Source organism: Oreochromis aureus, linkage group 6, assembly GCF_013358895.1.
Source record: "Oreochromis aureus strain Israel breed Guangdong linkage group 6, ZZ_aureus, whole genome shotgun sequence".
In the NCBI taxonomy this organism is placed as follows: Eukaryota; Metazoa; Chordata; class Actinopteri; order Cichliformes; family Cichlidae; genus Oreochromis; species Oreochromis aureus.
Window position 1 is genome coordinate 39,707,321 of NC_052947.1, and position 16,236 is coordinate 39,723,556.

At 42.6% G+C, this 16,236-nt stretch overlaps 1 protein-coding gene across 1 annotated transcript in view; it reads right to left on the minus strand.

The window, feature by feature from the left end:
• The window catches only part of LOC116320238 (sodium/potassium/calcium exchanger 3), a 62,883-nt gene that overhangs the window by 38,620 nt on the left and 8,027 nt on the right, over window positions 1-16,236 (minus strand). The gene's annotated exons all lie outside the window — the stretch shown is intronic.

The following is a 16,236-nucleotide window of genomic DNA, read 5'->3' on the forward strand; positions in this document are numbered from 1 at the left end:
GGGGGCCTCCTCCGTAAATCAGTCAACAGGTGTTTGTTCTTAGCCACATGTATGTAGAGTAAAGACTGCTCACACAGGTCTATAGATGCAGTGAGGACCGAAGAAGGAGTCTAAATGGAGTTTTTCCTGTACGACTGAAAGATTAGGTGGCCAGTTTAAAACAATAAAATAAAACTGTGATGATGAGCAGGTGCACAGTTTGGGTGGTTCAATAAACAGGTAAAGCTGGAGTAGAGCTGGTAGGTTTTTACCTTTGCTTTAGGCTTGTTTTCAGCTCAGCACTTGCTGTTCTGGTGTGAATGTGTTTATGTTTTTAAAGTAGTGCATATCGTTACCTCAAACAGCACTTCTGGGACTCTACCACATCCTCAACCATGCAGAACAATTCAGGACAGCGTGTGGCTGTTTCAACGTGACCACAACAGCCACATAAAACCTTCATGAGACTTGTGAATTGATAGCGGAAGATCACTTCAACATTATTTCCCAAAACTCCACAAGAATGCCAATCAGCAGGGAATGATTCAGCTCAAGAAATGTGAGCGACCACCACACGTACACGGGGTCACTTTGAGTGATTACTTCTGCATGAATAAAGTCCCCTGTAGAATATGACTCACGAATACAGACAGATTTATCAGAAACGGATTCACAATACTTTACAAATCATCATGTGAATTCTTGACTTTGACAAGCCAAGAAATTTCTGCTCAATTTGACAACCACAAAAAAGTGAACAGTGAAGAAAAACATGAACTCTTGAAATCTGCAAACAAAGATAAGATGGCTCAACCTGTACAGGAACACGATTAGAGAAAAGAAGAGTTACAACAAGAAGTTATGATGTTGAATAAAGAGGAAATTTGACAGCGATACCAGACGGTACTAACAAACAATCACATGATACATATTCCATCATCAGTTCAGTCCACCAGTCAGTCAGAACTTCTTCATGGGAACCTTTCTTTTATTTTGTGCAACAAACACAAAACACACACAAGCACCACCCATGCACTGACCACACTGAAGAGGAAATAATGCAGAAAGGAACAAAAAACCCACAAGAGAGTCCTGCAACGGCTGCAAAACGCAGTGGAACTAAATGTGGTCATGAGAAAAAACGCGATGCACAGTTTTCCCAGTGTATAAACTGGTACCCTTACGTTTTCAACCCAGCACATGACCTCATTCTGGTGTATTATTCTGGTTAAACAAAAAGGGAAATGCATCTAAAATAAAAGCATAACAGACACACGATGATTTCATTGCACTGTCGCCTCACAGCAAAAGGATCTTGGCTCAAACCTGCCAGCCGAGGCTTTTCTGTGTGGACTTTGCATGTTCTGCTGGTGCCTGTGTGGTTCTCTCCGGGTACTCAGGGTTGATTGGCTGTAGGTGTGAATGTTTTTCTTTTCTCACTGTGTCAGCCCTGTGGTGGACCGGTCACCTGTCCAGATGCACCCAGCCTCTCACGCTATGACAGCTAGGATACACGCTAGCCTTTTATAGCTGAATTGGATGAGCAGTTAAACAAATGTATGAAGGAAGAAGTGTTTGTGCTACAAAGTTTAAAGGTCAAGTCCTACTGGAGTTATTCTTAAAGTGCTTTTTGTTAGGAGAGCCTAAGAGCAGATAATTTCTGCTTTAGTCGTGTGGTTTTCTTTCTTTATTATAATGGCATTAAAACTTTTCATATTTTACAAACAGCCAGAAGAATAAAAGTTGTAAAACAATAACAGTAATGACAGCATAATATCCCTTCAAATGGCAAGAATCGTAAAAAAAAAATCATCTGTGTGATGTGATATTGAGCTGATGTGAGAATAGCTCAGGGTAACAGTCCAGTGTATTCACAGCTGGCGAGAGTGGCCATCCCGTGTGCCGCCTCCTGCACGAGATACTCCACACGGAGCATGCCGCGAGCGGAGGCAGACTGCTACACATGCCATCTGATCAGCTTTGTCTTTGCGCTATTCTTTGGAGAAATCTCTAAATAAAAGAGGGGGAAAAACTAACCATGTCACAGCTGGCGTGAACACATATTTGTATTCAGTTGAAGGGAATAAGATCACTGATGCGTGGCTCAATCGCCTGACAAAAAAACAACAAAAAAAGGGCTAATATTTACTTTCCTAAAGCTGTGAAATGAACAGCCGCTCAGCTGTAGCGTAAACACAGTCATCTCTTTCAAATGCAAACAGCTCAGGGTTGTGAAGCTCTCTGTAGGAGAGCAGTGTGCTCGATCTCACTAAAACACTGAAATGTGCCTTTAACCGTTGCATCTCTGTCGTGACAGAAAAGCACGTTGGAAGGGTGAAAACGAGAAAACATTTTTAAATGAAAAACAGATCCTTAAATAGCTGCCTAACTTTAGCTGCTGCACCTTATGACTTGAAGCAAGGCATTCTGGGAGTCTAAATTGACTGAGGGTGGGAAGCGGCTTTGTGAGGAGTGTAATGATGACACAGGACGAAGAGGAGTGACGGCCGGCATCAGCTGCTCTAATGGAGTCTCGCACTCACAAGGACAACAATAAGCAGATTCATCGCGGCACGAAACAACGAAATAAAGAAACAAACGATTAAAGTTTCATTCCCACCCGTGGGGACACGTAAGGGCTCATCCTCCTGTACATCCCGCGTGTACGCTGAGCACACGTGGAGAGCTTGGGGCCTGTTCTGCACATGCTCAGTGGGCGACAATGATGTGGGCTGACACATCGCATGTCGTGAGCGTGGTTATTGTGCTGAGTAATGTGTGACATTTAAGGACTCCTGCTTTTTGTCCCTTCCTGCGTTGTTCGCAGCATGCATACAGTGTCTCCACAAACATCTACACACACAAACACAGATACACACTTATATTACAGGCATGCATGGTCTGAGCATGACAAATCTTTGTATTAGTAACAAATGCCTCTATATTTATTCTGCTACAGCTATATATTTTAAGTTGATGTATTTCTTGAGGATGGGATAATATCCTCAGCTTAAACCTGCGGTTGCAATTAAAGAGTACATCCTGAAATATAATAGGAGCAATATTAAAAATCAGGCTCAACAAATAGTGATGCAGCATCACTCAGCAAGACAACACACACTCACGAGTGAGGTTCTACTGCATTAATAAGATGAGCTGCGTCAGGCTCTCTCTAAATTAGTTCAGCAGGTAACTGACTGATCAAACACAAAAACAAGTTCCCTTTGCAATAATTCATCACAGCCCATCATGAAGTGATGAGAGTTAAAAAAAACATCAGAGGTTTTACAAGCTGGGAAACAAACTGCCTTTTTGGTTTTAATCTGCTGCAAAGAAATCACCACTGTATCATCATCCCCTACGATAGAAGTCTGCACTGGACTGAAATAAGTGATTTCTTGAAGTAAACCCAGCAGCTCGTGTTTGTTTGTTTATTTGTTTTCCTCAATGTTACTGTCCTCTCACATCTCAGCGATTAACTTGGCGAGTACAAAGCTGTTATTACGGTTAGAAACGACGCCAGCACAGCTGAAATGAAGCTGCAAGTCAGTCAGGACCACTATAATCAAAAGAATATTGGCAGTAATTTATATTTGGCTTTGTGGGTCTGCTCTGGAACCTGCCCGTCCCAGCAGCGAGAACGTTTCTGACTGAGTCTGAAGCAGCATGAATAGGAGCAGCTGAGGGGGTGTAGGGCTGCAAAGTGGTTTGCAGATGTGCAGCAGCTGCAGGCAGGGTAAAGCATATCACCTGAGCCATCAGCTGGGATAGGCTGGCATTGAGATCAGCTGATTTTGCTCCTCTCACGGTTTTGAAATAGCATTTCACAAACCAATGGGTGATGTCACAGTGGCTCCGCCCACCATTTAAACTGTCTGTGGGCATATTTAAATCCGCAAAGGCTTGTGATTTCATGGATGTGCTCTTGAAACTTTTTCACATTGTGTATTGTATACAGCTGATGCAAAAAAAAGAAAGAAAAAAGAAAAGATGAAACACGAAATCACAAGATGATGGTGTAATCTCAAAGGCGGTTTCTGTGAAGGCGCCAATTATCAGCTCTGGCATAGAAGATCTCTTCACTGAGGTGGCACCAGCTGAAAGTTTTTGGTTCCTGCGGTTTCTAAAATAACCACATCCAGCGTCATCCCTCCGTGTCACGTCAACGAGATCAATCCGTGCAAACACGGTGCAAAGTTTGGGCATAGCCCTGGCCTTTCAGCATACTGACGGTGACTCACTGTTAAACAGTGTATATCACCATGGAAACACAGGCGGCCCAGCGAGCTGGTTAGGTTCAGTCTGTTTGGAGCTTACCTCCTCGTGACTCATCTCTGTGGAACAAAAGTGGCAAAACTGCTGCATTTAGATCAGATGAATGAGAGCAGCGATTCAAACTCCACTCATAACTGATAACACGTACATACGAAAGGCAACAGACTCTCTGAGATTCAGGTTGACTCTTGTGATCAGTCACTGAAGAAGGGACGCATGTTTGCAGCTTCACCACAACCCTCGTCCTCTCTCGACAAACCTGCAGGCACCGTGAGAACAGCATCTGAAGAGTTTTAGTTCTGTGCTGATATTTTTCTTATGAGTGACTGGAGCAGGAGATTGTACCCACATTCCCATTACCTCAGCAGGAGGGCAGCTTAGCTTTGAATAGAAAATCTTTTCACATTAGGACTGCATCCAAAGTTTGAGACCAATAACTTTCACATTTACACCGTCTGCAGTTTTCCTTCACTTCTAGAATCTTTTTAACACTTTTTTATTCATTTTTAATTACAATCTGACTCACCCGGTTTTCCTCAACAACATATTAACATAACCCCACAATCAGCTGAGTTTACAGTAAATATTCTGTTGGTTGGGGGTTCTTTTATTACTCTGCTTTATTGACTGTCTTGGATTCCAGTTGTGTGCCACTTCATTTCCCATCAGAGGCAGATGTTATCTAATATTAAAGGTACCCTGAGGAATTTTTGTTGTAAACAAACAAAAGCTCAGCTCAAGTTCACTGCTTCACAGCAAAATGCATCTTGTACGTCTGTGAGGAAGCGTGAAGGAAATCACTTTTGACAGTTTTCAATAAACTGCTGGACACTTCGACAGGCAGAACCTCTCTGCAGTCCTGATCTCATTGACATTTAGGTCAGTTTACATGTGTCATCTCGCGGCGTTTTACCTCCTTTGCTTCAATTCATAGCACATTTCTGCCATTAATAACACAACAGGCAGCACGGTGGATCAGTGGTTGGCACAGTTGTCTCAAAGAAAACAGGTCAAGGGTCTGAACCCTGCCGGGACGCTTCTGTGTGGACTTCAGTGTGGTTTTCTACACGAGCTCCGGGTTTCGAAAAAAACAGGTGGAGTTTCACAAGTGGTTAAAAAAAACACTGTGAAAACATCAGATGTGCTGTGGTCAAAGTAGTCAGCTTTGCTATGGAGGGTTTCTGAGTGAAGTCACCCAGAGGCATCTGCACGGCAGCCATCATCAAATTCTCTAAGTATTTAGAAAACGTGCTTCAATAGCTCCTTTATTTTCTTTACTATTATTTAGGCAACCTTTTTCCAATCTTGTGCAGTGCAGCTCTGCTGAGGCTGTGTGAATTGTGAAGTGCGTTACTTTTGCTTTCATGTCAGCTTGAATCGGTTTGGCCGATTCTACTGGATACTTTCTCTTCTTTGGACGATTATCTGAAAATCATAGAGATGGTTCTGCAAGAAAACCCCAGATCAGCAGTTTATGAAATACTGACCAGCTTGTCTGACACCAACAACCACAGCAATCCAGTTAAATCACCTTTCTTCCCTATTCTGATGCTCAGTTTGAAAATCACCCTCTTTCTGTCCTCTTTCAAACCGTCTGTCTTCTCCGTCCAAAATCTGAACGTTGGCATTCTCGAGAGAGTGACCTTTGCATCTGCATCTCAAGGATAAAGGTCACTCTTTCCAGGATGCCAATGTTCACATTTTGGATCGATAACACAGATGGTTTGAAAGAGGAATGAAAGAGGCCATTTATGTCCGCTGTGAACAACCATCCTTGAACAGAGGGCGGGGCTTACGACACCACCTGTCTGCCACCTACAATTCAGTTTTGAGATTCTTTCTCAGACGGCTTAATAAGCCTGAGAAGATCAATAAGTCAATAACACATCACATGATACGGTGAGGGAAGGTTTCACCCAAAACCTCAACAGAGGTTTTCACACTTCGGCTGACGTGATGAGGTACGATAGTTGGTGTGAAGGGACAACTCCCACTAAGGTTTAAATACCTGGGACTCTCCAGCACTTGGTTTTAGAACTGAAGCTTCTCAGATGAAACATCTTTAAGAAACTTAAAGAAGTGGAGTCGCCTCTCTTTCCAAGCTCCTTACAGCCCTGCCTTTACATTAAATATCATTCATTCATTGTGTTTCAGTCCCAGAAAGACTTAATAAAGGCAGGATTTCACACATTTGTGCTGTGCATTCACCACAAATGTGACGCAAAGTTTCTGTACAACACATTTACATTCAAAGTCTATGCAAAGATGTTTTTTCATCTGCATCTGAGCAAGTTAAAAATATTTCATCTTGGTCCACAATGACTTCAGGCTTGGTCACAAAAGCCTGAAAGAGCAGCGAAAGGACCCTTTAAACTCACTACATTTACTTTTCTATGTTATTCTGCTTTTTACTACTTTACTGTTATTTTGTAAATTTTAAAAATATAAATTCAAAAATATAACACACTGTATTATTATTGATAGTCAGCAGCATCTCCTTGATTGAGATGATCTTGAGCTGCAACAGTCATTTATAGAAATTCATTTTAACCAATTGAACAAACAGTATATTTACATGATTGTGCATCAGGCTTATTTATGGAGATGCATGTATATTTGTATATTAAGTATATGTGATTTGGTTTTTCTGGATCACAGTATAGTAGATAATAGTATATAGTACATAGTATAGTAATAGTACACTGACTTAGGTAGGACTGTTTTGCAAACTTTACTGTGTTTAAACTCTGCAGGCTTTTTCAAGTAATAATATCCATACGAAGGTCCAGGACAGCACATCAGCCTTTTATCCGATGATTTTGACACTTATGATTTTATGATGTATTTATTTCTGATGATATATTCTGATTTCCTGTTTTTTCCCCTAACCCTAACCATCAAAAATGAATGCCTAACCCTAACCCTCGCTCTAAACCTAACCATAACCACGTGTAACCCTGTCACTAAAACCACATTTTGAGTCTCAAAAATGCCTTCAAACTTATGGGGACCAGGATTTGGGTCCCCATAATATAGTAAACTTCCAATTTTTGGTCTGCACGAAGATATGACACACCCACACACACAGGTCCTAAGAAACCAGATATAGTTTTCACTGGCTGATGTTTCAAAGCTATGAACAGACAGGACTTTATAATCAGCTGTACATCCATCTGTTATGTTTACGTGTAATCATTGCTCTTTCTTTCAGTAGGACAATAATTCAGTTTAGCTGTTTACAAATGCTTCCCTTGGTAGATCTCAAACTGCCAGCTCTACCATTCGGGAGCCGTGGATCTGTCAGTCATCATCAAAGCCTCCCGGTCGCCTGGCATCTCTGTGTGAAGAGCTCATCCTCAGAAAAGGCAATCTGACAGATTGAAATATTCATCCCCATAAAGCAAATCAAACACCTTATCAAACACTCTCTGTTCTTTTAATCTTTTAGGTGCTGCTGTGTGGCACATACATGCTGCCAGGCTTAGTCCTTCAAAACTGCCTCCACAGAAGTGAGTTTTTAAATTTACTGCAAACCACAAGCCTTCGTTAGCGTCACACCAATTTAAAATGAGGTGGAAGTACTTTCTTTATTAGGGAATTCATTCATTCCATCCATCCAACCATCCATCCATCCATCCCAATAGTGTCACAGTGACAGCAGCTAAGCATGGCATTCCTGACATCCTTTCCTCCAGCTGTAATTTCCAGGTATATTTGATGGATCCCAAGGTTTTTATAGGCCAGATGAGATCTATAATCTGTGCAGTGACTTCAGGATCTACCCCAGAGCACCAAAAACCCTTAAAAATCTCCTGGCATGCTGTGGATGTTAAACATCAACACTTTAACTACAACATCAGGATTCAAGTCCAGGACTTTTTCTTATTTTCTGTTAGTTTTTATCCAAAATACCCAAACTTTAACAACTGAGGCATATCAAAGAACCAACAGCTCTGTAAGAAGTTTATTTGTACACCCAGCGTGCTGTTCAGAGCAAAACTTTATGTGGGAGCTTGGGGAGCACGGCAGTAAAGAAGGATGTTCGTGGCTCAGGAAACAGCCTCAACATTGCTCAGTCGCAGTCACAACCAGCAGGATGAATCTTTAAAGGTGTGTCAAGTCACTTTCGCTGCTGGCAAACAACCTGAGCTCTATAATTCAGCAGGAGTAAGATTTCCTCCACACGTGGCAAGCGGATGAACACAATCAAAGTGAGAGGAAAACAGCATGAAATGTAACGTTGGATGAATTTTGTAGGTGCAGGAGCAGCAGAGTGAGGTAGAAGCAGTAGGAGCTGATGTGGAGGGTAGTTTCTGCTCAGCTAATTGCTGTGATGGATTGGTCTTATTCCCCTGAGCGCGGAGCTCCTGCTCCTGCAATAACAAGACAAGATGACTTTCCCAATCTGCACATTAGGCAGTTATGAAAGAACTTTGCCTCCATCTGCAACTGTTAATATGCAACCCACTCACAGTTATTAATGTAATTTTAACGCGGTACAATGGATTTCTCTGAGGAAATCATTCCTCTTTGGGTCAGTGTTGTATTTGATTAGTGGAGGGCTTTTGTTAGGCATTAAAGTAGAAATCACTGGCTTCTGCTGATTTATTTATCAGCTGTGTTGTGGTGATGCTTACTCAGTTACCTCTGGCACGTGGGGAGAAAGCTGGAGGATGCCCACGTGCAGTGAGGGCATCCTCCAGCCCCCTGTGTATGTATGTGCACATCTGTGTATGTTCACAGATGTGCACATACACGCTGAGCAAAACAGCACACATTCTCCTACTCACTGCTGAATCCAGGGCCAGCACCCTCGCATTAATCAATACTATTCTTAACAGTTCATCTACACACACACAGCACATTTCTCACAGGGAAGCCCTGATTAAGTCATAGCAACCTCCTTTCCTAAAATGGAGCATTGCGTTGAAGCTGAGCTGAGCTGAGTGGAGAGGAACTTTAATAACAGCCACCGGGGAAAGACCCCTGGAGAGAGCAGTCACGTGTACGGGGTACCCAGACGCTCTGTCTAATCACACAGCCAATGCTACTGTACACAGAGATGCTCAGGGGGGTTACATTAAGCAATCTGTTTGCTAATGTGCTGCAAACTGAAGGAAAAGCTGTGGGGATGTTTTTTGTATCAAGCTGACAGACAAAGACGATGAAGTGCATGTGGGCGTGCGGGTTCATGGCCGTGTGCTTAAAACGTACATCTTTTCAGATTTACTGCAGATAATCGTTGCCCATTTACTTCTTCTAAGGTGGACTTTTCTTCTTTTCCTCTATAAGTGTAGGGGCATCAAAGTAAAATGCAGCCACTTTGTACTCGATGGTCTCTACAGTGGACACCTCCTTGAATCCTGCCTGGTCTTATCCATGGTAGAGGCTTCATGTGTGTCGAGCCATATTTCAGTCAGAAGAGCCACACCCCTAACTTAATACTTACATCCGAATGGATGAGCTGTTAAAAAAGTGAAGTGGGAAAGTTTTTCCAGTAACCTCAAAACACCTGTAGACTAGTTGAACTCCCACTCACCCTCAAGTATCCTTGAGATGTCGAGGTTTTGAAAAAGTCAGACTCACAGCTGGTGGGTGTTGGACTCAAACCAGGACTGAGCTAAGTTCTGGACTTTTATTGATGACTGTTTTAGGAGGAGTCAAAGGGCAAACGGTTTTTGGGTATGGAAACCTCAAAATCTTGTCTCTGCTATTTGCAGATGACTGCGGTCCTTCTGGTTTCATCAAACGACCACCTCAAACTCGTGCTGGAGTAATTTGCTTCTGCGTCTGAAGTGGCTAGAAAGAGAATTAGAATTAGCATCTCCAAGTCTGAGGCCATCATTCTCAGTCAGAGTGCCCACCGGAGGTCGCAGATGAGTTGCTGCCTCAAGTGGAGGAGTTCAAAACATTAAAACTGATGGGAACGCGGTTCCTGAAAGCAGCAACTCTGTGCTTTACAGTCATATTAGGGTCATTACGGTAATCAAAACGATAAAAAAAACACTGTAAAAAGAACCTAAATGCCCATCACACTCACTCACTGTTCTCTCAAGCGGCCTTCATCTTCATGGAGCTGCACCGTGCTTGGGATTACCATAATGACCTTAATATCACTGAAAAGCAGAGAGAAGAGTCGCTGCTTTTAGAATGCATTGGAATTTTTTAAATTGAGCAAATGGTTCGTCTGACGCCAGCGACAGGTTAGGCTTTCCAGGGTTAAGTATCTCACAGTCTTGTTCCTGATTGGTACAACATCTGCAGTGATGTGGATGCTGTACAGGCTTATTGTGGAAGACTGCGCATGAAAGTGAAGGAAACTGTCAATCTGGTCAGTCTACATTCCAAACCTTAACTAAGCTCTTGCGCTGTTACCAAAGAAATAGAGTGGAGATACAAGCAGAAGAAATAAGCTTTGGTTATTTGGGAGGACTCTGAGTAGAATCCCTATTCATCAACATCAAAAGGAGGCAGTTGAGGTGTTTGGGTATCTGACCAAAATGCCTTCTGGATGGACGCCTGTTAGATGAGGTGTTTCGGGCAGAGTCTCCTCTCGGCACTATGCCAGGACACACTGGAGAGATTATGTTTCTTGGTTGGTTTGGGAATGTCTTTGTGTTGCCCCAGAAGAGCTGGAAAAAGTGGCCGAGGGATGTCTGGACATCTGCTTTGACTGCTACCTTCACAACCCCAACCTGATCGAAGTCCAGCACAAAAACAGTGTCCTTCAAGGGTAAATCCTGTAGTTTCGGTTATTTTTTTTCCAGAGACATCAACTGAACAGATCAAAATTTCCCTAAATATTAAAATTAAACTTTCAAAACTGTTCTGTTCGCTATGCTGTTATTACCTAAAGTTTATCTTAATAAGTGTTGGACATGTTTATGATGATATAAGCCATTGGTTAGTAAGGTCCTGTTTACAGGGTTGAGCTAAGCTTTTTTTGTTGTGGTGTTTGGAAACCAAATGTGAAGAGCAAGAGGTGGAAAAGTCTTAATCAGTAAGATGGGAGACTAGCAGAAACTCATCAGGAAAGTGTTTCCTGAGGTCCTCCGATTGGAGTGAGCAGCAGACCTGGTTTACCATAGACCAGGGGTGTCAAACTCAAATACACAGTGGGCCAAAATTCAAAAGTGGAACAAAGTCGCGGGCTAACATTAATATTTATTGAAAAAAAAAAATCTTCCTCCAGATATAAGAATGAATCTTTTCTTATGGACTCAAACAAGTTTTGCTGAAAAACTGAATATGGAACAAGCAAAGCTTAATACTAAACGATATATATATTAGCTGTATAATACCAGTAGGCCAGCTCTAATAGTAATTTGACATGGCTTCGCGGGCCAAATGTAATTAGGCTGCGGGCCAAATTTGGCCCGCGGGCCAGAGTTTGACACCTATGCCATAGACCAATAGAGTCGCCCCCTGCTGGCCATGAGAAAGAATTCAAGTACTTTTCGAACCAGGAAGCTATAACTCATCTTTTATATACAGTCCATTGCCATTAAATACTTCATACAAAACAAGAAGCGAGTTTGAGACTAGTTTGAATCAAATAGTGACTCAGTAATGACTGGCTGTCATTATTCATGCATGGAAGGGCTGGATCTGGGCAGCAAAGTCACCAAAATGAAACACTCTTGTTTTTCATGATAAAAGGAAGGTCAGGAGCTGCACAGAGAGGGCTCGTTCTGAATAAGACTGCTCGTTCTCACCTACACACCAGCGCACAAACACACAGCCACCTCTCTACAGACATTTTCTAGGCAAACTCTCCTTGATATTTTCAAAGTATGGCCAAAAAGATCAAAAGGGCAAAGAAATAATTACCAAAGGTGACACATCATTGTCTAATGTTACTACCAGCAACTGGCTGTGCTTCCCTTTCTTTTTCCCCTTGACTAAAAAATGGCGTGGTGATGGAGAGAAGGCATAAACAAGTGCCTGAAATAAACAGAAGCAGCGGGGTCCTCATAATTAAAATCACGAAGAGAGAAGTAATGACGGGTATGATAGCTTGTTTCATGCGTGGCTGGAAGGGGAAAATTAGCAAATGAGGGCCTCTCTCTCGTTCTCTCGCTCTCGCTCCATCATGTTTCGAGCACTTGATCAGCAGGTCTCTAATTTCAGGCAACAATCAGTCAGTGCCTCTGCCGTGCTGCATCCTCCCAGAGCACAGAGCTCATGTTGGGATACTTCCTCATCAGCCAGCCTTGTGCTCTACACTGTGGCTGGCAAGCTGTGGAAATAACTCACACACACACTCTGCTGTGCACAAATGCATGTGCAAGCTGCTACACAATCCCACACAAAACCAGCTGATCACTTGATTAGCCGTTTGAGTGGAAGTTAATAAAAACAGTCCCGATAGTAAATTAAAAGTTGCACCGTGACATGGATGGAAACGCCAGCTGCTTTTCATCCTCAGAAACGCTGAAATTTTTGCTTTTGATGTGAGACTATGCAAGTTATGAAGAGCCCAGTTTCCACCACAGGAACTTTACCCAGAGACAAGGAACTGAGTGCATTTCCATCACATTGACACGGGTCTAAATTCACTTCTTGGAAACTGTAAACCATTTTCCACAGCAGGCTGTTTTTAGTGGAGCCCAACCTATCAGGGACCAGATTTTCCTGACCATTTGTGAGATGAATGTCTAAGTTGTAATTTTGGATAATGTTGGTGCAGCACATTAATCTCTGTTAAACAACAACAGGTTGCAAAGAGGAGCTAACATATTGTATTTCGCACCCCCTTCACATCTTTATATTTTAATTCCAAGGAGCCAGACTTTCTTTATTTCTTAAACTGGTCTTGAACAATAGTTTTTCAGCTTTCTGAAGATCTTTTCTTTAGACATTGTCTGCTTTTTCACTCATTTTCCCTCAACTCCCTGTACCTGACCATTTTCAGAGGACTTTTTCACTTAACACTGACCTAGGAATGATTCAAGCATAACAAAGTCTCACAACTCAAGGGATGAATCAGTTTTGTGTCTACACATAACAGAAAACATCACAAAAAATGTCTAATTGGACAAGTGGCATACAAAAGAAGTTTTTCAATAAATTGCTGCACTCATTTTCCATATTCCATGGAAATGTGAAGAAAAAGGGGCGTGTGAAGCACTGTACAAATCAAAATACTGCACAGTACAATGCTAGGGTCTCTTCGTTAATGGTGCTATATTTTTTCTGAAGGAAAAGCAGATAGGTTAACGGTCTTCCTGGATCAGAAGACAAACAGCAGAAAGAATGGGTGAGCGGCATGAGACAGATTTCTCAGTTTGGAAGGCCTGCTAACATCCGGAGTGCTGCTTCAACTCCTTGGTATGGCTGACGAGATCCGTCAAAGGAGACACAATGGTGGTGGAGTTATGGCAGCATGTTCAAGCCAACTAACTAACCCTAACTCGTGTGGCACATCGCCTTACTAAGATCCTGGACCGGGCTCTGTTACTATTATGACTGGCTAAGGCATGGAGGATAACAACGGACACGACACTGCTGACAAACAGAAAAATGAGAAGGATATACCAAGCATTTTAAGAAAGTCCTTGGTATAAGAACTGATTAGAGACCTCACATCTGCACTGAATTCCTGTTTCCTGGGACTATTTGCTGGAATAGTCCCCCCCACCCCCAACCCCCCCCCACCAGAATGTCCATGCTAGGTGAGCAGTACTTTACTGTATTTGAGCTGCTTCTGATAGGCACTTGGAATCACAAACATTATCTTGAGTGGTCACCTCCTCCTTAGTACTAAGATAGCTATGGGCTTTTTGGTCCAAACACTGCCTGCAGATATAGTTAGTTATATCTACGGGGGTTTACAGACTACTTTGAGTCATGTGTCTGGCTGCCTAACCTCATCCACAGGTCCACCCAACATGGGCCAGATGTCAGGTGTGTTGCAGCATATGAGCCACATCTGGGCTGCAGAACAATTTTCTAATGTAACAGATTTATAAGTGCCAGAAGTGGCTCACATCAGACTGTCTGCTATCTGGGTGGATTCAAGACCAGGAAAGGGGCGCTGGCTTTCTGTCTTTAATGTTTCTATTCTATTCTTATTGTATTCTAATTTTGCTATATAACTTTTGCACTGTCCACTTCCTGCTGTGACAAAACAAATTTCCCACGTGTGGGACTAATAAAGGTTATCTTATCTTATCTTAAAATACAAAGATGTACTGCTTTCTCCACTTCTTCTACACATCCTGCACTTTTTAAACGCACGCCGACACTTTCCACTCAGAGGTCAGATGTAGGTTGACTCAACAAGTTCTCATAAGAGTACGCCAAATATGCCTCAATCCAGTCTCAAGCAGAAAGACTAGAATGGCGCAAGCCTTTCATAAAATAGAGGTTATTTAGCAAAAACCTTGCTGTCCTCAGGAGGAATCTGGGGGCTGAAGCCACCGGAGCGTGAGCTTTAAATTTAGCAGAGAGAGGAGAACAGCTACAGTATAATCAGCAGGAGAAGAGAATAAGTTGAACCTTGACCTTGGCTCTCTTTATAGATGACAGCGGCGACCTTGAGAGGGTGAGAAAGGAGATTGATGATGGCCATTTTGCTTAACGAGCTCACCAAGGACCGCCTCTCCCCCTGAAGGGAGGACGATCGTCTCTGCTCAAGGTAAGAGACAAATGTCACCTTTCTCCACATCACTTATAGCAGCACCGAACGTCTCATTTCAGTCCATTTACTTTTAAAAATAGCAACAGAGAAGCTGATGGTGAGACTACAAGGTTGCCTAAGGATGCGTTACACCCACAGACTGTATATAAAAGATGGCTGTAGTCAAATTCCCATTTTTAGCATTCTGGATGATGCAATGTTGAACGCTTGATTAGACAGTTTGTTGGATAAATACAAACAGTCTAATTGCTAGCATCGTTGGAGAACATACTTCTGATATAACTAACATGACAGGAAGCCACAAGCCTGCAAAATGATTCAAAAGGCACCATCAGCACAAACACAGTCCAGAGGTCCGGTTCACTGACTCCAGCTAGCTTAGGTAAAACCTAGCAGACAGCTAGCAGCTACTGCCGTCTGCGTCACCATCCACCTACACAGTCCTGGAGACTGGTCAGGGACCCCCTGGCAACCACCGGCCACTAGAGAAACACATGTATCACCTGACCGGTTGCTGGAGGTTGCTGCCAGTCTCTAACATGAAATTGGTTGCAAGGAGGTATACGGTGCCATACTAAACCCTGCTTGTGATTAGTCCTTAGTCACCATGAGCAGGTTGTGATGGTCGCACATAGTTCGCATGAAAGCTGTCAACTTGTCCATAGAATGTATATGTGCATCACACAGATACCTGCTAATGGACACTTAAAATACTAGAATTTCACTCACCAAAACAGGATCACAGACTTCTTGGACAGTCTGCACTGCACACAAACCCATTTTACTTGTCATGTTAATAATTATCTAAAAGGCACAAACACCTTTCAGTGACTCCAAAAAGCAGAGTTGAAGTGTAGAAGATGGCCTCCAGCTGCCTGTGTCAACAACAGCTACTTATAAGTTCATTGTGGCCTTAAATGGGTGGGTTACAGCTGTCACAAAGTGGGAACTCAAGCTGCTGTAAAGTTGAGGATTTTAACATGTGGGGTCTATGGGGACTGACCCACTGTTGGAGTTGGCCTCAAGTGGCCACTAGAGGAACTGCATCATTCAGTTTAATGTGCTGCTGAAAAACTAATTACAAGTGGCTGATTTCTATCCTTGTAAAAGTGACTTGAAACTTCACAAACGAAGCATCCTCACATGTTCAACGATGACGGGACAAAAAGGTTGCCATGGAAACAGGGTTTTTTTTCTGCCTTTTAAAATCTACCAGGAAAAAAAATGTGAGGGGAAAAAGAAGGGAAAGAATGACAGAGAGTCGGTGTGAGACAGAGAGGGGAAGCTAGGTGCAGGGAGTGAGAATGAAATCTGCAGGATCCTAAAAAAATGTGACGAAG